The sequence below is a fragment of the Lynx canadensis genome, chromosome F1, assembly GCF_007474595.2.
Source record: "Lynx canadensis isolate LIC74 chromosome F1, mLynCan4.pri.v2, whole genome shotgun sequence".
Taxonomy (NCBI): domain Eukaryota; kingdom Metazoa; phylum Chordata; class Mammalia; order Carnivora; family Felidae; genus Lynx; species Lynx canadensis.
The window spans coordinates 33,425,681-33,448,867 of NC_044319.2; the positions used below are offsets into that span (position 1 = coordinate 33,425,681).

A 23,187-nucleotide genomic window follows, 5' to 3' on the forward strand; every position below is an offset into this window, starting at 1 on the left:
TTATGAAAAGCAACAACAACAAACAAACAAAGGAAAAGACTCCCAGGCTTCCTGTGGTGAGGGAGCTATGGGTTGGTGCCCGACCCCCCGGGAGAAAGGGCTGCAGACTGACTGAAGGAGTCCTCATTGTGGGGGAAGCGAGCTTGCTTCTTTTTCTTTCTTTTCCATTCCCTGTGCAGACTCACAGCCCTGTGCACTTAATTCTCCATGCCTGTGCATCAGCATTGCAGTAGACTTTTCCATATGCTCCTTCCACTCTGAACAACAGCATGGATTATTATTTCCAACCTACAGAGGAAAGAACTGAGGCTCAGAGAAGTGAACTGAGTTGCCCAGAACGTATTGCCGATAAGTGGATGAACCCGATTATTTATTTATTTAATGAACATACTAAGTTATGCATTGAGCTACGGAGAGAACAAAGATGAATAAAATGTGTTGGTTCTGGCCAAGAAGAAATTCAGCGTAGGAGCGGAAGATAGCAATTATACAACAATATGGTAAGTGCAATGACAGCCGTACATGGGGCATGAGGCTAAGTACCAAGAGGGGCATCTAATGCAGCTGGGGATGTGCAGGATGGACTTCCTGGAGGAGGTGGTGTTTGAACTGCGGACGATAATCGGGAGGTAGTTCCGTGAAGAGAGGCCGTGGGGTGGGGCAGAGCATTCCAGAAAGCGGAGGCAGCACAATCGAGGCGTGGAACTGCAAAACAGCAAGGCAGGTGGAACTATTAACGAGTTCCATGTTGCACTAAGGTTGGTCCAACTGGGGTTTATCTAACTTCGAAATGCAAGCCCTCTTCCGCTGTGCTGGACCTCCTTAACTGGTTCATTTTGGAGGTCGTGGCTCGTATGGTACTTCCTGGGGGCTTTGGGTACCCAGTTTTTACTTTTAAAAGTCCCTTGTGTAATTAACAGAGTGTGGGAGGCGTTTCCTGGCACTTCTCCACCGTGACTTCTCAGCAGGGCTTCGGGGGTACCAGGAGGTGGCCGTGCCAAAGGCTTTTGACTGAGGGAAAGTCAACCCACCGCCCAGGGTGCCATGACTGCCCCACGGCATCTCAGAAGAAGTAGGCCAAAGATCATCAGGAAACAGCGGCTTCCGGGTTCACTGCCGCCAAGCAAGCTATGGTGAGTCAGAAGGAAGCAAAACTTACCTGCACCAACAAACAGGTCTGGCGGGCAGCAGATAAAGATATTACCTCAGAGAAAGACCAGAGCTGAAAATGGGCAAGGCCTAACTGTGCCAAAGATCCGCTGTGTCCTTTTTTCTTTTTCTTTTTCTTTTCTTTTTTTTTGGTAACCATGGTAGGGGCGGTGTGGGTGGTGTGGGGGAGGCGTCTGATACGTGCATTTACATTTCCAGCCCCTAAATAAACACAACCTGTTCTTACGGCTGCCCCCAAACTGTTCTCACCCTGTGGCTTTTTGGTACACTTCCTCATGGGCTCACTGGGGAGGATGTGACGATACAGACTCTTGGGGTTCCATCAGGAAATCCCTTATCCCACAACCCAGGCCTCATGCAAACAGGTGGAGCTTCTGTCCTGCTGTGCGAAGTTCGTAGGAAGGACAGTTGTGGCCTGTCAAGTTAAGGTGATCTTTATAAGAAGCCCTTTCTGGTAGGGGACCCGGAGTCAGAGCACGGGGCGCCGGGAGCAACCTTTGTCATTTCATGCGTCAGGAAACTGAGTGGAAGCTGAGTCTTACTTTGCCAAAAGTCAGTCTGACATAGAACCTGGGTAAAGTCCAGTCTCTTGACTCAAAGCCTACTGCTCTCTGCACAATGGCTTGCCCCCCCCCCCCATGTCGCTCTTCTGCCTGCTGTCACAAAATCTAAAGTACTGTTTAGTTATCTTTTAAAAATTTTTTATTATTATTTTTAAAATTTTTTCATAATTAAATAATTTTCTTATAATATAATTCATCGTCAAATTGGTTTCCATACGTCACCCAGTGCTCATCCCAACAGGGGCCCTCCTCCATGCCCATCACCCACTTTCCCCTCCCTCCCGCCCCCCATCAGCCCTCAGTTTGTTCTCTGTAATTCAAGAGTCTATTATGGTTTTCCTCCTTCCCTCTCTATAACTCCCCCCAATCCCTCTTTCCTTCCCCCGTGGTTCTCTGTTAAGTTTCTCAGGATCCACATTTGAGTGAAAACATATGGCATCTGTCTTTCTCTGCCTGACTTATTTCACTCAGCATAATACCTTCCAGTTCCATCCACGTTGCTGCAAATGTTGCCAGATTTCATTCTTTCTCATTGCCACGTAGTGTTCCATTGTGTGTATAAACCACATCTTCTTTATCCATTCGTCAGTTGATGGACATTTAGGCTCTTTCCATAATTTGGCTATTGTTGAAAGAGCTGCTATAAACATTGGGGTATAAGTGCCCCTATGCATCAGCACTCCTGTATCCCTTGGGTAAATTCCTAGCAGTGCTATTGCTGGGTCATAGGGTAGCTCTATTTTTAATTTTTTGAGGCACCTCCACACTGTTTTCCAGAGTGGCTGCACCAATTTGCATTCCCACCAACAGTGCAAGAGGGTTCCCGTTTCTCCACATCCTCTCCAGCATCTAGAGTCTCCTGATTTGTTCATTTTAGCCACTCTGACCGGCATGATAGTTATCTTTTTTAAAAAAAAATATTTATTTTTGAGAGAGAGACAGAGTGTGAGTGGGGGAGGGGCAGAGAGAGAGGGAGACACAGAATCCATAGCAGGCTCCAGGCTCCTAGCTGTCAGCACAGAGCCTGTCGCGGGGCTCGAACTCATGAACCATGAGATCATGACCTGACCTGAGGTCAGATGCTTAACTGACTGAGCCACTGGGGCGCCCCTTAGTTATCTTCTAAATGAGCATTGCTGTTTATTTACCTTTTATTTACCGAAGGAAGCCACTTGAAAGGCCATCTTTTATTGCTATTTGTAGGTTCAGTGCCCATCACACGCCAAAAGTGTCCCTGTAGTGTTTCTACCCTGGAATGCACAAACAGAGACCCCCCTGGGAGCTGAGATTTGGTGGATCATTTCGATTTAAATGGGACCTCACATTTAACAGGTCTTCTTGTCCATTATCTTGCCTGGCCCTGTTCAAATACAGCTATATTTTCTGGGTTACTTCGGCATTCATAATTCTTGACAGGAAAATCCTCCCATCGAATCACTGCTTTATTTCTTTGTTTCAGGAGATTATCTAGCGTGTCTAATAGAGCAACAAGTCATGTCCCGTGGCTCCAGGTCTGCTATTCCATAGCATACCGAAATCAACCACGAGACCGTGCCTCCCACCTCACCCAAGTCAAGGGGACAGGTGGGGCCCCTCTCTGCCCTCTGTGGAGGTGGAATCTATGACCAAATGCATGTGTACTTTCTTGATTTCTCCAGGGCTCTCCAGAGAGGTAGCATTCCTGGATGATGGGGGTTCAGAGAAAATTGAGATTAACTTTCCATGAAGCAACACAAGCTCAAATCTAAGAAAGAATTGTCCAGCTGGGAGTCGCTGGAATATTGATGGAATATCACTTCTTGCTATTTAATTCATTCATCTGGGATAGAAAAGGCATCTCTTGGGGATGATTTAGGTCAGTGGTGTCCAAGTATTTTTAGTATGGAGGCACATTTTCCATCTAAAAACATTTATAGACCTGCAGATAAACGTACTCGCATTTGAGAAATGCATTGATAGAACAAATGCTTAATGGCAGGGGCCATCACCTTTAAAGTAATTTGAATGCTGGTAATCACAACCTCTTTAATATACTATCCCAAAGTTGAGTTACTGCTTTCCTTCTGCAACTCTCTGTGCCTATCTTCACCACTGGACCAGAAATACCTACCACAGGGGCAGAGTTGGTTTGACTTGTCCACCATCTGTTGTATATTTCAGCACCCAGCACAGTTCCCGGCACAAAGTAGGCACCTTCTGTATATCTGTAGACTGAATCAATAAATACAATAGAAGTGTCAGAGTATATGTACATGAGTCATACTATTTAGCCAGTCCTTAGGTACTGATTCATGCAAATATGGCGCCCCCAACTATGGGAGCCCACAGACCGGAAACTGTGGATTCAGATTTACATCTTTGCATCCAGTATTTTGTTCCCTTTTCCCCACAGGGAGTTTATGTTCAGTAGACCACAACCACCTGGACAAATGATAACTACAGGTGGGAGCCTGTGCTAGTTGACCTCCCGAAGTCCCTTCCAAAATGGTAGGTCCATGAAGAGGACAGAGTGCACCGTTCAGAAAGGCTGGAACTTCCCAACACCCATGGAGAGAGGGACATTGATGACAGCTTCTTTCAAGAGCCAGTTTCTTACATTTGTAGGAGCAAAAGGTAAGCTAATCTCTGTGAGCCTCCAGGTAGTCTGGTTGTTATTTCAACCCCAAACAGGCTTGCAAACGTTCTTTGCCCATTTCCTCTGTCAACCGATTTGTGTGGAGTGTTGATAACTGAAGTGACACCCAGTAAACACTCTTTGTCTTATAAGATGTTGACTGGAGTGGAGACATGTAGGGAAATGTAGGAGTTGAAAGAAAGAGTGCTGGGTTAAAAAAAAAAATGTGTGTGCATACATCTTCATGGAGTGTGTGCATTACTATTTAAATGCTGACATCTCTCTTCCTTCTTTAGAAAACAGCCTTTTGTCTTGATTCTCCCTGCACCTTTCCATCCTCTCCAAACAAAGAGAGAGTGATGTTCCAGGTGTGAACACATCAGGGAGGTTTCCTGCTTGGGATTCAGAAATTCACAGCCCTGAGGAAATGAGTAAAAGAGAGGACAGAACAAGAGAGATGAAAAACAGAATCTTCACCACCTGCTATTTAGTGATTAGCTCCCAGATAAGGAAGGCGAAGACACATTCCAGAAGCTCAGGACTTGCCCAGACGGAAACTCAGAGTAAAGAGGGGCTCGGAGGGAAATGAAGCCAGAAGTGGGAGGGGACAGCTGAGCCACTGAAACACTGTCTATCAATTCTGTCTCAAAGCCTCCCCTTTTCACGCAGCCCTTATAAACTTCAGTCCCTCCCTTCACCCTCTCTCTCATTCACCCCACCTTACCTGCTTTGGTTTATGGGAAGGAATCTTGTCCAGATGGACTCTTTCGCTAAATAACTGTGTGACCCGGGGCAAATCACTTCTTAGATTTTGGTCCAGTGGCTGCTGTCTCTTGACTTGCAGTAGCTTAATTGAAAGCAGAAGGAGAGAGGTCACAATAACACCCAGCCCGCTAAACAGAAGATCCCCCACGATGCCACAAAGCTGGCAGGGGGAGCCCTGGTGAGTGTGCAGGCAGGCCACCTACGTTCTAGTTCTTACCTGTGTGCACACCAGGCTGCTGGACGAACCCCACGAGGAGAAGCAAGTGCTTATTCATGCCCCTCCTGAGGACCAGGCTGCCCAATTGAGGTGTTTTCCGTCTCAGTAGACACGGGTGAAAACAATTTCTGCACAGCCTACCCTTCTGCAGGGGGCACCTGTGGCCACCGACCTGACCCCAGGTTTGGAGCCCCGGGGGCAGGGTGCTGGGTATCTGTCTGGGGTGCATAGCCTCTTCCCTCATTAGCCTTTTCTGCTCCCTTTGTTGTTATAACCGACAGCGTCTTGTCCTTGACAACAGCCATGTGTTCAATTTTTCCGACACGGTGAGGTCAGCACATCGGCTTTTAGCCTCTAGAGCAGGTAAGAGCCACCGAGCCTTGACAGATAAAAGAGCGAGTTACTAATTCACCCGGATTTTCTTTTCTTTTTGTTTTTTTAAAATTTTTATTTATTTTTGAGACAGAGACAGAGCATGAACGGGGGGGAGGGTCAGAGAGAGAGGGAGACACAGAATCTAAGCAGGCTCCAAGCTGTCAGCACAGGGCCCGATGCGGGGCTCGAACTCACAAACTGTGAGATCATGACCTGAGCCGAAGTCAGACGCTTAACCAACTGAGCCACCCAGGCGCCCCCACCCGGATTTTCATTTTGCACGGCTCCCATAAAAAATAAATGTGGAGCCATGGACAATTATGCTATAGGAGAAAATAAATACGCTGGCGATTAAACACTGGAAATCACTAGCTTCAAAATTTCTCCAAAAATACAGTCCCAGATGTCACGCAATCTCCAATCAAACACAGGCTATAAAAATCAAACCGTAGACATTGCCTTATGAAGTGTTCGCAGATGTAACAGGAGGAGAAATTCTCACAGCTCAGAAAAGCAAGATTTATGCTTTTTTCCTTTTTTTTTTTTTTTTTTTTTTTTTTTTTTTTGAGGAGGGGCATGGGGAATTTTGCATCCGACTGTTCATTTCAATATGTAATTTGCCTCAAAGAGTTTCTGACTTAATTTATTTTCTCACCAACCTAAACCAATTCAAAAAAAACGTTTACTGAAACCCGAACAATCTACTTTTGGTTGACGAGTGCTAATAGGTGCAATGTTACCCCCGTCAACTTATAAGATCACCTACTGAGCTTGGAGCTAAACAGGAAAAAGTAAATTGAACTGGAATTTGAATCTTTTTCCTTCTAAAGTCTCTGCCATAGTTGGACAAGCACAGTGCTTAGTGAGAGATGAATTGCATTGTGGGAATTTCTTTATTAAAAAACAGATTTTTCTTTTTTTTTTCAAGTCGGAAGATGTTCACATATTTAAAAATTTTTTTAATGTTTATTTTTGAGAGAGAGACACACACAGAGCACGAGTGGGGGAGAGGCAGAGAGAGAGGGAGACACAGCATCGGAAGCAGGCTCCGGGCTCTGAGCTGTCAGCACAGAGTCTGATGTGGGGCTCGAACCCGCAGACCTCGAGATCATGACCTGAGCCGAAGTCGGATGCTTTACCGGCTGAGCCACCCAGCCGCCCCTGGAAGCTGTTCACATCTTAATGTTGGAGGCACCTCTAATGCAAAGGGGATATATGTGTATGAAAAAAAAAATAAGCGCTGTGGAAAAAGTCTCTTTTTTTCAAGACTTCTTTACTAGATCTTGGGCTAAATACGTCTTTCCAGTGAAAACTGACAAGTGTAATCATTTCTGGACTCTTTTATCTTTCCCAAGAAGAGACCAGCCTCTCTTCCATCTTGGATTCCACGGATGGGTAGATTCCCTTGAGCACTTGTCAACGCCGTGAGAGATTTTGTGGGAGCGTCTAATAGGAGCAGATGGGAGGGTGTGAGTGAGCGTTCGTGGGCATGCACACTCCCAGCGTGGGCGCGTGCAGTGCCAATGATGGCGTATCACCGCTGCGTGAAAATTCCACGCCAGCTCTTTGAATAAGTCGGACGATTTGCTCCAAACACGTGGCCCAACGTCGTCTTCTTTCTCCTCTTGACTTGTAGTTAACTAAGAGAATGTGGCCCTTAGCGTATCCCAGACTTCACCAGCCGGTATCAAAGATCATCTTCTTCCTCCCTCCGCGTGCAGGCTACTTCTGGTTTTCTGTAAAGGACAGCCAGAGTTCAACTGATCTCTTTTCATGTAGTCGCTCCCTTACACAATAGGGAACAACCAAGCACCAGCTCCGTACACGAGGCAGCCTTGCAGGTGCTGAAGGTGCCTAAGAGAACAGGACAGAGAAGGACAGGTCACAATAATGACCGCGGAGGTGGAAAGCCAGAAACGCGTAGGTGCGGGGCGCGATGGGGACAGGGACGTTGGCAAAGGGCTGTCTGAGAAGGGGCTGTGTGAAGACGGGCAGGTGGTGCAAGGCGGGGATGCTGTGTGCGGACGAAGCGGGGAAGGTATAGCACTTCACTCGGGGGGGACAAGCTGAGCGTTGAACTTGTTTAAGTGAGCTGTCCCCTCACTACATTCTCACGGAGGGGATTTTCTCGATCCACTTGTAAATACCGAGTGGGCAAGTGGGAAGACACTCTCTGGTAGGGGTGGGTATGAAGTTCTGTGATACTTTATCAAAGGAAACGGAAGTGTCGCTTTCCTTACACTGGAGGGCTTTGCAGGGGAGGTTGAAAAACTATAGCGCTGTAACCCCACCTTTGCCCGTCATAGATTGGGTACCTTTGGGGAAGTCCCTTCCCCTCTCTGACTCCAGTTATCCGGAAATGATGTTGTATTGGGTGATATTAAATTCCCTTCCAGGGAAGACAGTCTCGGAGTCCTTTGAGAACAGAAGCTAGACTTGCATGTCCCTGCTTGAGAATATCCTATGAATATGGACGCACTAGGATGTTCAAAGCCAAGCCCTCATTAAAAATAAGCATATGAACTGGAGTTACACCTGACTGACTCCTCCTGGAGCCCAAAGGAGCCGTGTTCAGGCACCTGGCATCTTTTAATCTTGACTTGATCTGTGTTATGGCATAGTTAGTAGGGAGCCCCCTTCAACAGGCAACCAATAGAGAGAGCTCTATGGAGAGGTCAGATCTCCCAAGGCACACTGAGATGTGGCATCCTGTCCCTATGCAACTGTGTGCAAAAGGGCAGGTCTGATGGCAGAGAGAGGCCAGATAGGGGTCCCAGGGCCTTAGCCTTTAATAATAGATGATCCCTTCTAGTACAGGTCTTTGGTTCAAGGCAGCCTTTTACCGTGATCCCTTGACTTACTGGCTGAAAGTAGCCTTCTTTAAATCCTGCTGTAATGAGCAGAGAATCCCACGGCTATCTTTCCTCTGTTGGGGCTGGTGTATAGGGTTTTATAAGTTCAGGGTGGACAACATCTCAAGGCCCAGCAAAGGTAGAGGATGAAGTAATATTATTCACATGTGTTTTGAGCATCCTTGCTATATGGAAGAAGGTATCTGGAGAGACACATAGGGTATTAGATGTAGTCTTTGACCTCAAAGAACCTCCTCCATATAGACCCATAGGTAGATACCTAACACTCACACGGGTCAGAGAGAAGAGAGTGATGGATATAATGATGCGGGGGAGGGGGGGTGGTGGTGGCCAAGCTGATACTTTGACTCAGTCCTTACCACACTTGGAATAATTACGAATTTAAAGGTCAGAGAAAGGGGCAAGGAAGGGTATTCCCATCCAGGGGAACAGAGTGAGTAAAAGCTAGGCACTGCATAGAACTCCCAGGAAGACCATCAATTTATCTGGACTTTGAGGGGAGAGACCCCCAGAAGTTTAAATTTAAACTCCAAGAACTTGACACAAAGGAAGCCAGAGCTCTGCCCTGTTTGGCATGCAGCTACTTTTGGTCCTGGTGTTTCCAGTCCCCGTTCCAGGAGTACAGCGCCTTCCTGTCCTCCTTTCCGTCCTGCCTCCCTCCCCCCACCGCACACACAACAAACCTACCAGGAGGACAGGGCTGTGGTTTTCAGTAGCTAAACTTGCATCATCTATAGTCAGGGAAATATTTTAAAATTCCATCCATTTTGACATCCTGATGATTTGCCGTAGAGTTGGAAATCGACTGTAATCTCAGAATTCTTCCTTGTTTCCTTGCTGTGATTTCTAAATGACATTTCTGCCTCACCTTCCTCTATCCAGATAAGCTTTATCTGTCTTTGGAAACTTTGGAAAGCTTTACAAGTCTTTGAACACAAGTCTTTGGAAACTTCCTTTTTCCTCCCTGATTTCAGTCTCCAGATCTTCTACAAAGACAGTCACCTGCCTGTAATCCTCATCTTCCAGATGCCTCTGAGAAACAAAACCACACGCTTCCCGTAGCCACACATTGGTCTGGTCATTCACACATCACTGTGGCTTTCTCTCACCCTAATCCTCCCTTGTCATTCCCATCAATAATTTTACAACGCCAAATGTGCCAGCCAACTGACTCATACTTACTCTTGATAAGTACTTGATGATCACGCAGAATTGTACCAGCTAGTTATTTTCTGGCCTCTTTAGCTTATAGTCCTTGTACTCCTAACCTTAACGGTGGCAATGTTGCTGGTTAAGCAAACTAGTCTTTTATTATCATGGTCTTGGTCACATAGAAACAATGATGGTAGCAGTTGATCATGCAGTGATCATGCACTGCTTTTATAGAAGACTCACCTCCCCAACGCTCAAGGCAACCTTTGAAACAAGTGATCCCATTTTACCAATGAGGAAATTGAGGCCTAGGGAGATTGAGGGACTTGTTTAAGGTCACTCTGTTAAGAGATAGGAAGGGTTCAGGGGCGCCTGGGTGGCTCAGTCGGTTAGGCGTCCAACTTCAGCTCAGGTCACGATCTCGCGGTCCGTGAGTTCGAGCCCCACGTCGGGCTCTGGGCTGATGGCTCAGAGCCTGGAGCCTGCTTCCGATTCTGTGTCTCCCTCTCTCTCTGCCCCTCCCCCATTCATGCTCTGTCTCTCTCTGTCTCAAAAATAAATAAACGTTAAAAAAAAATTAAAAAAAAAAGAGATAGGAAGTGTTCAAACTCAGGACGGTTGAATAGATTTGGTGGTTCTTGGGCTATGAAACAGGCTCAGAATTCTGTCCTGGATCTCCTATACTTCCTGGAGACCTGGCAGACCAGAGGTTCTCAAACACCAGTGGGTTTTAGCATTACCGGGAGGCTTGTATAAAATGCAGACTCTTCCCCTCCCCTGTATACATTCTGATTCGGATATGATGGGGCCCTAGAATTTGCCTCATTCCTATGGACTCTTGATGGCTTCGATGTGGGAGCACGTGCAGAGAAATTGCTGAGCAAAGTGAAGAAGCTGGAGTCTAGTAGCCTAAAACATGCCCTCTTTTGCATTTACCCTTCATTGTATGCAAATTTAAGTTCATTCAGGGAAAGACAGTTTGTATTCTGCTTTCGTTCTTATAAAATATCATTTTAATCTTATGTTAAATGGCTGCATTTCTGGAAGACCATTTCATCCCAAAGAGAATTTCATTTCTGATCATTTCAGATAAGTCTCTTATTTTAATGCTCCTTTTCCTTCTTTTAATATGACATCATAATCCTCTTTGCATCTAGATTTTGTGTTATATTGGTGTTTTTTCATGGAATATTGCCAGGGCTGACATAAATGATGGAGTTGTCAGAATTGTATTCTAAATGAGAGTAAAATTCAAATAAGGACCCAAATGGAAAATATGCCTATAAATATTTGAAAAGATTTCTCTCTCTCTCTCTCTCTCTCTCTTTGTAGTTTTTTTTTTTTTTTTCCTTTAAGCAAAAGGAAATGTTGATTTACATAGGTATCTTAGGGGATACATTTTTTGTTATATGTACCATCTTAAGAAATATTCAGCTAAATTCTGCTTGTCACAACTCCAATAGAGGTCAGAACACTGGATAAAAAAAATAAGTCCAGTTTGATTTCCTTATGTAAATGTTTTATCTAGGTATGTCCATTATGCCAAACTTAATGGTTCTAAAAACCACTCCAGACCCGTCTAATTTAATTTAATTCTCCCGATCAAAAAATACAAACCCAACTATTTGAAAGACAGAGATTAGCTCTATTTCTACCACTAAAGGAAAGGAGAAAGGCATTAAAGCGATGAAATCTCAGCCAGAGCTTCAATATTGGTCTCATCTTCCCTAAGTTTGATCTTGTGTATAGTACATAGAGTGAGATTTGGTATGAAAATATGCATTTGTAAGGCCCAAGAAAAGTGGAACAAATCATCCGTATTCATCTCTTCTTTGGTGGGAATTTCCCTCTCCTTGGGGTCAGTGCAAAGGGTTGAGCTTAGTTCTCTCAAGATTTCAGATCATTGTCCCATCGCCATATTTTCTCATGAGCTATAGCTTTGGCCTCTTGCGCAAGATGCTATATTTTACAAGAATATCTTCTTTCCACGGAGCAAAATGTAAACTCTGTCTTTGCATATTCAACCCTGTCTTGAAAAACACCTAAGAAACACCCCTGGGGTTTGGCCAAGGCATTCCAAGCTCCTGCACAGCCTAATGGGAAAGGTCCTCTGGTCATTCACAATCTTGCTTATATCCATACTCGATTTTCATCCCTACCTGGGCTTTTAAACCATCTGGTAGATCTGCGTAGCATACCTTCTGCCCATCCCTCCCACTTGCTGGCTTCATTGGTGATGAGCTGCTGTAGGGCCTTCTGTATTTTCATCTCTTCTGGGAGCAGAGTTCTTCCAGCCCCAGGCAGGAAAGGGGGCAGAGGTCAATGAAGGCTCTTAGCGTATGGGTATCTGGCTAAGCTGTGGGAGCAGCGGACGACGGGCTCTCCCCCTTGTGAAAACGATGATGCTCTAGTGAGAGGTAACGGGTCTAACAATAGAAACAGCTCCTATTCTTTGAACACTTGCTCTGTGCCACATCACTGGCGCTAGATCAGTTCACAGATGCCGTTAAGTTTCATCCTCACAAAAGCCGGAGGAGTTACGTGCTGTTATTCCCATTTTGCAGATGAGGAAATTTGGGCTCTCAGTGCTCTGGCCCCCAGTGAAGATGTGTCAGTGTTGGCATTTGATCCCTGGTCTTTCTGGTGTCAGAGCCTCTTCACTATGTATGCTACGCTGGCTGAAAATATAAATAATAGTCGATGACTGCAGCCCAGGAAAGATCAACAGAAGAAGACATTCATCTCCAGGGTCAGAGGGATTAAACCAGAAGCTGGAAGGCTTTATCCATTCCGGTGTGGCAGTGCCTCTCCTTTTAATGACTTCCCCCTTGCAGGCGGAATTCTCCGGAAGAATGCTGTTGACAGCCTTCAATGCATCATAAATAACATCCCAGGTGCTCCAACTACCAGCTTCAGTCACACTCCTCTAGAGAGCTTTGCAAAAGCCTTCAGTGTTAACCCCCTTTCTACCGGCGCTCCTTCCCGTTCCCCGCCCCTCCCTCATTTTGAGCTCACTCTCGTTTGCCCATATTTGATGATTGCTTTGAAGTGCTCTTAAATATTTTTGGTAAGCAATTTTTTGCTCAGATGAGTGTCACCTCCACAGAGCCAGGATCCATTGCTTCTGGGTAGTTAGTATCTAACAATTCTGCAAACATTTTTTTTTCTTTGTTTTTCAGTGGGATAGAGAGATCACTTAAACTGCAGGTTCCTGAAAGGCTGGGTTGTGTGGGTTTTGTTTGCTTGTTTGTCTCCTCCTTGGTCCCTGGCTGAACAAGGCTCAGCACAGGTGCTCATAGAAGTTTGATGAGCTAAACCAAATACGGAGGCAATTGTCTTAATCTCTGTGTTGAGGGAATATAGATTAATATATCTATAAATGATCCTCACATAAGTTACATTTTAGTGAAGAAAGGCAAGTGTGGAGATCATTTAATATAAGTTTACACATTGGGTGCCTGGGTGGCTCAGCCAGTTAAACATCTGTCTCCTGATTTCGGCTCAGGCCATGATCTCACGGTGGGTGAGTTTGAGCCCTGCGTTGGGCTCTGTGCTCACAGCGTGGAGCTTGCTTGGGGTGCTCTATCTCGTCTCTCTCTGCCCCTTCCCCACTCTCACCCACAAGACCTCATCTCTCTGTCTCTCAAAATAAACAATAGATAAACATTAAAAAAGAGATAAATTTACATATAACATAGTGCAGAACAAGATAAAGTATCGTCAGAGGGATAACAAGTACCAGGGCACTTCAGAGATTGGAGAGACCTTCTCCACTTATCTAAATGGGGGTATGAGAGAGCTTTAGTTGGTCACCAGACTAATCACAACTCTTACGCCTGGCACTGGGGAGGTGCCGGGTTGTTGTTCTTGATAGTGGTGATGGATGTAAGGCATGGAGAAATCTCCTACTTTATACTCTCCTGGCATAAAGAAATATTTTTATAATAAATTCATTCTTCTTGCAATTGTAATGAAAAAGAAAGGACTTCTTGATGAAGGCAGCATGGGACCGAGTTTGGAAAACTCTATGGATGGGCTGAGGGGTGGGAAAAGAATTCCAGGCTGAGGAGACACATCACAAGGAAAACCACAGAGGCAGGCACACATTGAAAAGATTCAGGGAGCCAGTCTAAGAAGACTTGGCTCGAGTGCTGGACCTGGGCAGGGAGATAGTGGTAGACAAGGCCAGAAAGGAAAGTTAGGGCCATGATGTGAGGGTCAAAGACGCCAGCACTGAAATCATCTGGCCATGAAAGCTCTGGAGCCTTCTGAGCTGAGTAAGGCAAGATCATGCCCAAGTTTTAGAGGAGTCATCCTGGATCTTGCTCAGGACTTGGATGTGTGCTAAAAAAACCCTTCATGACCCTAACAGCCCTGTCAAGGGCTCACATCTGCTGCATATGCCAGCTCATCCAGTCCTACAGCCCCAAACAGTGTGACAGCTGGTGGGTCTTCCAAGAGCCATTACCAGAAGAGAAGGGAGATGATAGGCATCTTCAGACCATCCCTAAAATCACCCATAGCTTCTCCTCTCCTTTGCTCATCATGGGAAGTCAAGGTGGACAGTTCCAGAGGTTATTCTTTACTTCAATAAAATAAAGCTTTCTTAAGTATTTATATTCTTGCCCTTCTCCTCCCTATTCCTTTCCTTTCTATTTATGTCTCACATATAAACACATACACACACGCTCAACATATTCATTCACTCACTCTTCCCCCTATTACCTTGGTTCTATTGGGAGCAATGAGGACGAAAACTCAACTAATTCCTATGAAATATCCATCTACCGCTTTAGTCAATAGCAGGTTTTTTTTTTATCTGTCAGTGTTCTCCATCAGCCACTTCCTGTGGTTTGAATAATTTTCTTCTCATTTCCATCTGTTCCATGCTATCCAGTATGAAGGCCCATCGTGCCCTCTTCTTGCTTTTAAAAAAATATTTTTTGACTCTGAAATGAAAATTCATTACCTGTTCCTTGAGCCTAAGTCCTTCAATAATGCATTTCTTTTAGTGTTCAAAATATTTCCAAGTATTTGTTTGAGCAATCTGTCCAATAGAGACTTTTTAAGCAAAGAAAACCTAATGGCAAAAAGAGGTCTCTCCATGAATATCATTCTATTGTTGGGCAAGACTCTGAAGGTCTTCGTGATGGTAAATTTTATACGTCAATTTGGCTAAACCATGGTACACAGATATTTGCTCAGACATATCTAGATGTTGCCGTGAAAGTATTTCTAGAAGAGATCAGCATTTCTTCTTCTTTTTAAAAATGTTATTTATTTTTTAGAGAGAGAGAGAGAGAGAGAGAGAGAGAGAGAGAGAGAATCTGAAGCGGGCTCTGCACTGACGGCAGAGAGCCTAACATGGGGCTCAAACTCATGAATTGTGATATCATGACCCAAGCTGAAGTCGGGTGCTTAACAGACTGAGCCACCCAAGCGCACTGAGGAGAGCAACATTAGTCAGTAGACTTTGAGTAAAGCAGATCATACTCCATAATGTGGAGTATATGTGGGCCTTATCTCATCAGTTGAATATCTTAAGAAAAAGGCTGACTTCTCCTGAGGAACAGAGAATTCTCCAAGCAGTGGCAGATGGCCTTTGGACTCAAAGTACAACACAACTCTTCCCTGGATCTCCAGCCGCAGACCTACCCTGTGGAATTTGTACTTGGGAGCCTCCACAACTTGATGAGCCAATTCCTTACCATAAATGCATCTCTGTCTCTCTCTCTCTGTGTTTCATATATATATATATATATATATATGAAATATATATGAATATATGTATATACACATTATATATATACATACATTATATATATGTGTGTATATATATATATATATCCTATTGGCTGTGTTTCTCTGGAGAACCCTGACTGATACAGTCTTCATATCCATAGTCATCCAGCAAGATCACCATTTCTTCTTCCACCCCGGAAATACTTATAGGCTATCCACAAAGTGCCAATAAGACAGATCTTTAAATTGACAATACCCTCTCTACATCCCCCATCTGTTTCCCTGCTTGAAAACCTATATACACGAGAACCCCAGCTATCACCCCACTTTCACTTTGTTTCCTATCTTTTTCTTTGATCTTGCAGTCGGTGGTGGGAAGCACTTTGGCCTCCATGACTGAGAAAACAGACATGGCAACTTGGAAGTCACCTGTCTTCTAGTTGAAAACTTCACCATTTCTATGATCTTGCCTGCATGGGTCCTAGTTAACAGCACTTTACTCATCTTCATTTGTCCCTGCAAATTCTCTCCAAATTCACTATTTGACTTTATTGGGACCTTCACTTTGATCTCAGCGAGGAAACAGATGGGATTACACGGTGTCTCCGGGATGAAGTCAAGTAAGTCAGGCATTGCCAAGATTTCCAGAGAAATCTGTTCCTGGGTAGAGGTATGTCAACCTTAACCATAGCAGTCCTTCGCATTTATCCTGCAAATGAGACATGAGAGGCTATATTGACAATCCCCCAGTACTCATCCCCCCAATTTTAATAAGCAGCGGAACCTCTGAGTTTCATCTGGGTACGTGGACACTAAGAATAAAAATGAGATCTTCCAGCCCCGCTTTGCATGGAGATGTGGCCAGATGACTAAGTTCTGGCCAACGGACTATGAGAGGGAGGGTTATGTAGAACTTTCAAGAAATATCCTTTTTTTTTTTTTTAAAGTTTATTTACTTTGAGAGAGAGAGAGAGAGAGAGAGCAGGGGAGGGGCAGAGAGAGAGAGAGGGAGAGAAAGAATCCCAAGCAGGCTCCACACTGTCTGTGCAGAGCCCAACGTGGGGTTTGAACTCATGAACCATGAGGTCGTGACCTGAGCCAAAATCCAGAATTGGGATGCTCAGCCGACTGAGCCACCCAGGCATCCCCTAAGAGGCTTAAAAGAGGCATAGTGCATTCCCCTTCTGCCTAACGGCTGGACTTTGAACAAAGTCCCTGGACCTTGCAAAGCCATCTTGAAGTGTGTGGTGTTAAGTATGTGTTACAGAAAGGTAGAGCAACCTGAGGAAAGGAGCCTGGATTCCGGATGGGTTGTGGAACCATCGTACCAGTGGCAAATTGCTTGCATCTGAATCACTTTTTTCTCGTTTGCATCTTGTTTAAGGCACTTGGGGTTTTAGGGTGTCACTTGTAGCCGAATCCAATATAATTGACCCGGCGGGTTCAAATATTTCCATTTAAAGGAGGAGGAAATTGAGGCGCAAAGAGGTTCGAGAACTTGCGTAACACTGCACGGGGAGCAAATTGGTACCCGGTGGATCCTGGTACTCGCTCATTCCAAAGCCTACCGCGGAATCTCTTCCTGCTAGTGAATGCGGGCCGCTAAAGTGAACTTCTGATCTTCTCTCCCGGTCTGCTGATTCTTCTAAGCACGCGTACTCTGGTTGAGCTGCCACTGTCTGTAAAGAGGTTCAGAGGTGCCTCACTGTCCTGAGAGACGTTTGAAAAAAACCCTCTGTACTCCTGAGCATTCAGGGAGCCTGGAGAGATTTATCCCCTAGCTTTTTGATATGTTTGCCAGGTAGCGCCTTCTTAAAATGCAGAGTAGTGTGGGTATCTTGCACATCCTGTCAGACCACTAAGCCTGCCTGTCCAAACAAATCTACTCTGCTGTGACTTTATTCCCCTGGCATGTCCATACACAGGCTTCTCCCAGTGGGGCTTGGGGCCCAAGCACGTTTGAGAAATTGAATGGCAGCAGGTTTTCCTGCCAAGACCACAGCACACGTCCCTGGAAACAAGGAAAGGGACAGACCTACTGTGAACGCCTGGCTTCTGTGTGGATCTTCTGCCAGAGGATTCCAGAAACTTCCTTCAGATACAGAGACCCTCAAAGTCCTTCAGATGCTCAACAACAGTCTTTGCCACAGTTGAAAACACAATCCCAACAGAGAAAAAAAAACGTGTCTGCTTTTTTGCTTGTGTGAACTCACAGGGGTCCCATATACTGGCTTTGATCTAGTTTACTGTGTGACCTTGAAGAGAGACAACATGTTGTGTTGAAAAGCACAGGTTGAGATTCTGAAAGCCTTTCTGGTAGTGTTAACTGCCACACTATCTAGTTCAGTCTTGGACAAGTCACTTAACGTCTCTGAGCCTCTCAGTTCCAAGATGGGAGTTCATTCATTCATTCACCTCCCCAGGCATGCATGAATGCATGCATGCATGCATGCATCCATCCATCCATCCATCCAATTCAGTGTTTTTTAAATGTGCACTTTTCTGGGTTCTGGGCATACCAATAGGAATCAGACATGGCTTTCCCACCCAAAGAGTTGATCTCCTACCTGACAGTGTTAGCATAAATGTCAAATAGTTAATAAGTACAATGGTACCTGAGAAAGCATAAAACTGTACATGACGTAAGTTATTTTTAAGTCACAACTTTGGTATTGCCCCTCCTCCAGGGTGGGAACCCCAAAGTATGCCAAAAGGAGTCAATGGAAAGGTGGGCATAAAATTAATGAACTGGCTACCGGGGCCACCAGCAAGAGGCAGATCATAGATGGGTATTCAAATGGTGAATGTGGAACCATCCTAGGAAAAATATGGACTGAGAAACACCTTGAAACTCTCCCTCCTCAGGCCCCTTGCCTGAGCTCGGTATCTAATGGGAGCCATAGGTCACAGACTTCTATCCTTATGATTGGAAGATGCCTCTGTCAGCCAGGAGAGAAATTTCATATTTTATTGAAAGCATTTTGCAGTGAGAAATACCCCCCCTTTTTTTTCCAGTGCCAGCATAATTTAACTATGATTTAATAGCTTCTTTCATTTACTTGTTAAATTATGCCTCTCCATCACCTTCCCTTTGGGTTTTCCCGCCTTTTGGTCCTACAACCTCCCATTATTTATTAATGCCCCATAATACATGATCGAGGCAGGCAGAAAGCAGCCATTTCACAATGATTTAGGAGGCCCCTGGCAGCGAAACAACAAGAACAGAAGCATATGTTCTGAGAGTCTCCCCTGTACTTGCCTTTTTGGAACAGAGTTGGTTAGTTGTTAGCCATCAACTACGTGGGTCCTCCCCTCTCCTCCCCTGCCCACCCCCCTGGCCGTTTTCCTGTCCTGAGCAAATTCAAAATACTTGGCTCAACATGACTGGTGAGTCACAGCTCATGTTTTTTCCAAGTGCCAACTGCCAGAATGAGCATGCTTTTCCACGTTAGGCTTAACCTGAAAAGACACTAAAAGGTAATTTGGCTTTCCCTCCAAGGGAGGAGTCCTGGGTGGGATGAGGAAATTCCAGATAATTTGAATCCTTAGGGACTCGGTTCTTGCAAGGAAGGTTGAAACAAACTAGGGAGGTGGTCCTTGCATCCCCCACCATCTTTTTCCGGGAATAACTTGGACAGTGTCTACTCAGGGAATGACTCTCACAGGGAATGGAGTTGGGACAAGCATTTTCCAAGTGCAAGTGGGGAAACTGGGGTGTTTTAGCGCTCACTCAAGAATATAGGTTGGGTCATATCTGAACCTGATCACCGTTCTGCTTCCCTCGGGCATTTGTGAATTTGTGAGAGGCACATTCATTCACTTCCCCATCTAAGTTTCTTTTGCCCTGTCTCTTCTTTTGTGCTGTGGACTGGATTAGCACTGATTCTGTGATTCAGTGGATGACATATGGAGGTTCTACAAACCAGGGAGACGGTCACACTAGGTGCCAGAGGCAGAATGACACCTGGAGAAGTGCCATGACGCATCCAACATCATACAGTTGAAAAATAACAGAGCCAGAATCACAGCCAAGTTTTCTATATGACGGTAAACTTTTATTGAGCTAGACTAGTGTTTACTCTTTTGGAGATAATATATATTCAAGCTTTTAGCACCATGCCTGGTATTTAATGCAGGTTTGCCTTCCTTTACTACAGACCGTCAAAACTGAACGTAGTGCTTAATAGGAGGGGCAGTGTTGCATGTGGATAGATCCTTGGAGTGAGAGAGCTGTGACCATTGGCCAACCTTGGATGATTTGCATTGCCTCTATGGGCTTCAGTCTTCTTCTCCGTAAAATTTAGGAGGTGGGGTTGGATAGTCTTTGAGATACTTTCTCGTTGCAACTTTGTTCTTGAAACTGCCTTATTGGGACTGTGAGTTCATCGGAGCCTAGAGAGAGATTCTAGAGTCTAGGGAATGAGCTGTCCATAGTGCAAGAAGCTCAAAGCACTTGGGGCTTCCTGATTGTTACATTGCGTGACAGTGAATCAAAGCAGGGGGATTTCTTCTACTTCTTGGCTGTCCAGACTCTTACTTCTCTCCAGGTCCTAGATGCCACTTGGCGTATACTGCATTGTGTCCCCACTGGTTCCCTTTCCAGCTTTTGGAGAAGCCTGGTTACACTAAAGGCTGGGCATGCTTGTGACTCCTCTTTCATCCTTGAGTACACTCACCCTCCAGATGGCAGTAAGAGCCTCAGAGTCTGGGGAATTGCCCCCTGGAGACATGTTCTGACTTTCCCCTGGAGCCCAGGCGGCCATTCCCAATCTGGTAGTCTAGAATTAAAGCCCGAGGACAGGAGAAGAGAGCTGAGCTAGAATAACAACGGGAATAGCAATCCTGGTCCCTCTGTCCCTCCACGATATTACCTTCTGCTCCCTGCCCTGCCTTGCAGAGGGTGGCAGATGAAGTCAGTCTGCCTAGGGACTGGAGCTTGGCTTTCTTTAGCTCACCCTACGTTCTATTCTTTGCAGCAAGCCCGACTTTGTGGTGACCTCCGCAATCCCAACATTTGCATTTCTGCAGTGCCCCAGGTTTGCAATGACACGCTCCATTCCTCCGGAAGTTTTCATTCCCGTGGCGCCAAGGCTGGGAAACTTCAGAGGCCCAGGCTGTTCTGTAGCTAACGTCAACGTGGAATCTGCCTAAGCCTTGACTAATGTATTCTTTGCATTATTAAACACAGATTAAATATATATGGATATTTAAATGTAATGTGTTATTTTCCTAAATCTCGCTCTACTCGATGTTCCTTTGACTTACGCCTTTTCATTGCTCATAATTGTCTCAGGGATCATGAATTACAGGCAGGAAGGAGCTGGAGCTCCCTCAGCACCAAAGACTTTGCCGTCCCATTACATTTGCCCAAGAGATGCAGCCTAGAAAATTCTTGCTGGGGTTCTGCACATGGGAATGTATTTTTTTTTTTTCCTTCCTAGACAGAGCTTATTCCTCACCAATGATTCAGAAGCTAAGGCGGCCAGAGCCTGACGGACGTGCGGGTTTGTTTTCGTGGTGCCAGAGAGGGTTGTCCGGGGCAAGTCACCGAATAACAAATTCAGACAGAGTCAGAGTCTGTGGTTTCAGGCTGGTGGCACCTCCATCCACTTTCCATGAGCTGTAGAGCCTGTTACTTGTCCTCTATGGGTTCTCAGAGGGCCCCAGAGGATTCTGAGTGTTTTTCTTCTTTAATAACCTAGTTTATTAGGTTCCTGCTCGATACCCCAGTCCTAAACTGTCCACGAAAGTGTGTCTGAAGCAGAGCCTATCTAAATCACCCCATGCCTACACGATCCAGGTCCCCTTCTGGAAGGGCCTGGATGAGGGGATTGGTCTTGATTATCTGCACGGTCTTTGCCTGCTCTAACAGCCCGCGGTGCTCCGTGCTTCTGGGGGACCAGAAGGGGACACAGAGATACTGTTCTCAGTCTCCAGTTTAGACATGTGGTCATTTTTTTCTGCTCTCCCTAACTCATGCTCCCCTCTGGGTCTTGGCTAAAGATTTTCTATCCGATGCCAATCAGTCAATTGATCAGGAGATTTTGCCAATGTGCCCTGTGTTTCTCTGTATGAGAGGATTAGAGTATAAGCCTTTGGTGTTCTGGAGTTAGTTCATAGTAACCAGCACGAGCTGATTGTAGGCATATCCTCCGGACTCCTCATGCTGACACCTTAAAATCAACCACTGTGGGAGTATTTATACCATAGACATTGGCAAAAGCTAGAAAATAGGGCTTTCTCCCCCCCTCTGGAGAACTGGTTATTAAAATTGTAATCTTACCACTACAACAAGCTCCCTGAGGGCACTGACCAGTACCCACAGCTCTCTTTATATATTACTAAACACATATTGAAGTTTACTGAACGCTTTGTAAAGACGAGCAACAGAAGCCATGGCAAGCCACAGATCTTCCAGTTTGACTGTAAATGAGCTATAATCTCCGTTAAGTACCACAGTCTGCTAACCTTGCCTCCTTCCTATAGTATTCGATTATTTCCTGTATTTTCCCACTTGGGAGACATGTTGGATCCCACCATCCGTGTTTCTCTGAAGCGGATTCTCCCTCTCCTGGGTATGCTAAACAGACCTCCTTGAATCAGAAATTGCCTTCTACCTGCCTCTGGACCTAGGACAATTATTGATAATATCCTTCTTCCAATAGGAGAGTTACCAGAGCAAGGTGACCTAGGCTTGTCTCAGAGGGATAAAAAGGAGATGATGGAATTATTGGGGAGGGAGGGGGATACTTGGCTGGAATGACTCCAGCAGACAGGTCACTTGCCGGCTGGACCCACAAAAACCCCAAAGAAGGAAGGGAAAAGGTGATGTTCAATGTTTGCAAGGTCCAAGCTTCACTTGGTTTGTCAAACAGTTAGAGGCGCAGGATGCTCATGTTTCTTGTGCCTCCTGACCTTGGTCATCCTCCCTAAAGGCCTCGTCTGGAGCCTGAAACCGAGCAGGCATTCAACAAACATTTATTCGATTAGTGAATAATTTCATGGGCCATCCATGGTTCTCAAGGCTTAGAAAATGAATATAGCCTGTGGTGGGGACAGGGAGGGTGGCAGGGGAATTCATTCTTTCCTGAACCCTGCTTCAGTCCTCTTGCCCTAGTCAGGGTGGTGACCGGGACCCTCAGAGGAGAGGAGGTGATATGCAAGATGTGAGGGTGCAAGAGGAGAGAAAATCCTGGGCGTTAGAGACGCTGGGCCTTTGCGAGCGTTGCACCTTCTGACTTCAAGGGGCCTTTCAACAAAAGTGTCTACAGCTCAGGTAAGCAGGGAGTTAAGGTTGGAGGAGAATGGAATTTTCCTTGTGGTCGTACAGACTTGTTTTAACCGCAGGAATGAACACAAGATTCAACTTGTTTCCTCAGCTATTGTCTGGAACTCTTTTTCCCTCCAGCCGCCGGCAGCTGGAGGTTTTAATGTGACATTTTTCTAAGTATTATGATTGCTCTCTGGCCTTCTCTTTATAGGCTTTTTGCTTCTCTCCTTGCAGGCCCTCACCCCCCTGGCCTCTAAATGCTTTCCAATGAGCAAGTGCTCCCCTTGCTGCCTACCAGCCAGGGGAGGACATCTGGGCTTGGTTTATTTACTTGTTAAAGACGCACGTCTCCTCTCCTTCCTGGACCCCCACCCTGCAACTCCTCCTTGAAACCACAAACCACCACCTTCCCACTTCCCAAATCCCAAAGCACAACGTGGAGATGT

The 23,187-nt window shown here is 45.5% G+C and overlaps 1 long non-coding RNA gene across 2 annotated transcripts; it reads right to left on the bottom strand.

Annotated features, from left to right (window-relative positions):
• Positions 1 to 408: 408 nt before the first annotated feature.
• Positions 409 to 5,561, bottom strand: LOC115505186. 2 transcript variants are annotated; one of them, XR_003965938.1, is made up of 5 exons: positions 5,330 to 5,561; positions 5,072 to 5,194; positions 3,844 to 3,944; positions 2,882 to 2,983; positions 409 to 705 (listed from the first exon to the last, which is right to left on the bottom strand). It is a non-coding gene; the product is annotated as an uncharacterized LOC115505186 (long non-coding RNA). The 2 variants fall into 2 exon arrangements; XR_003965939.1 differs by lacking the exon at positions 2,882 to 2,983.
• Between the last annotated feature and the right edge of the window lie 17,626 nt (positions 5,562 to 23,187).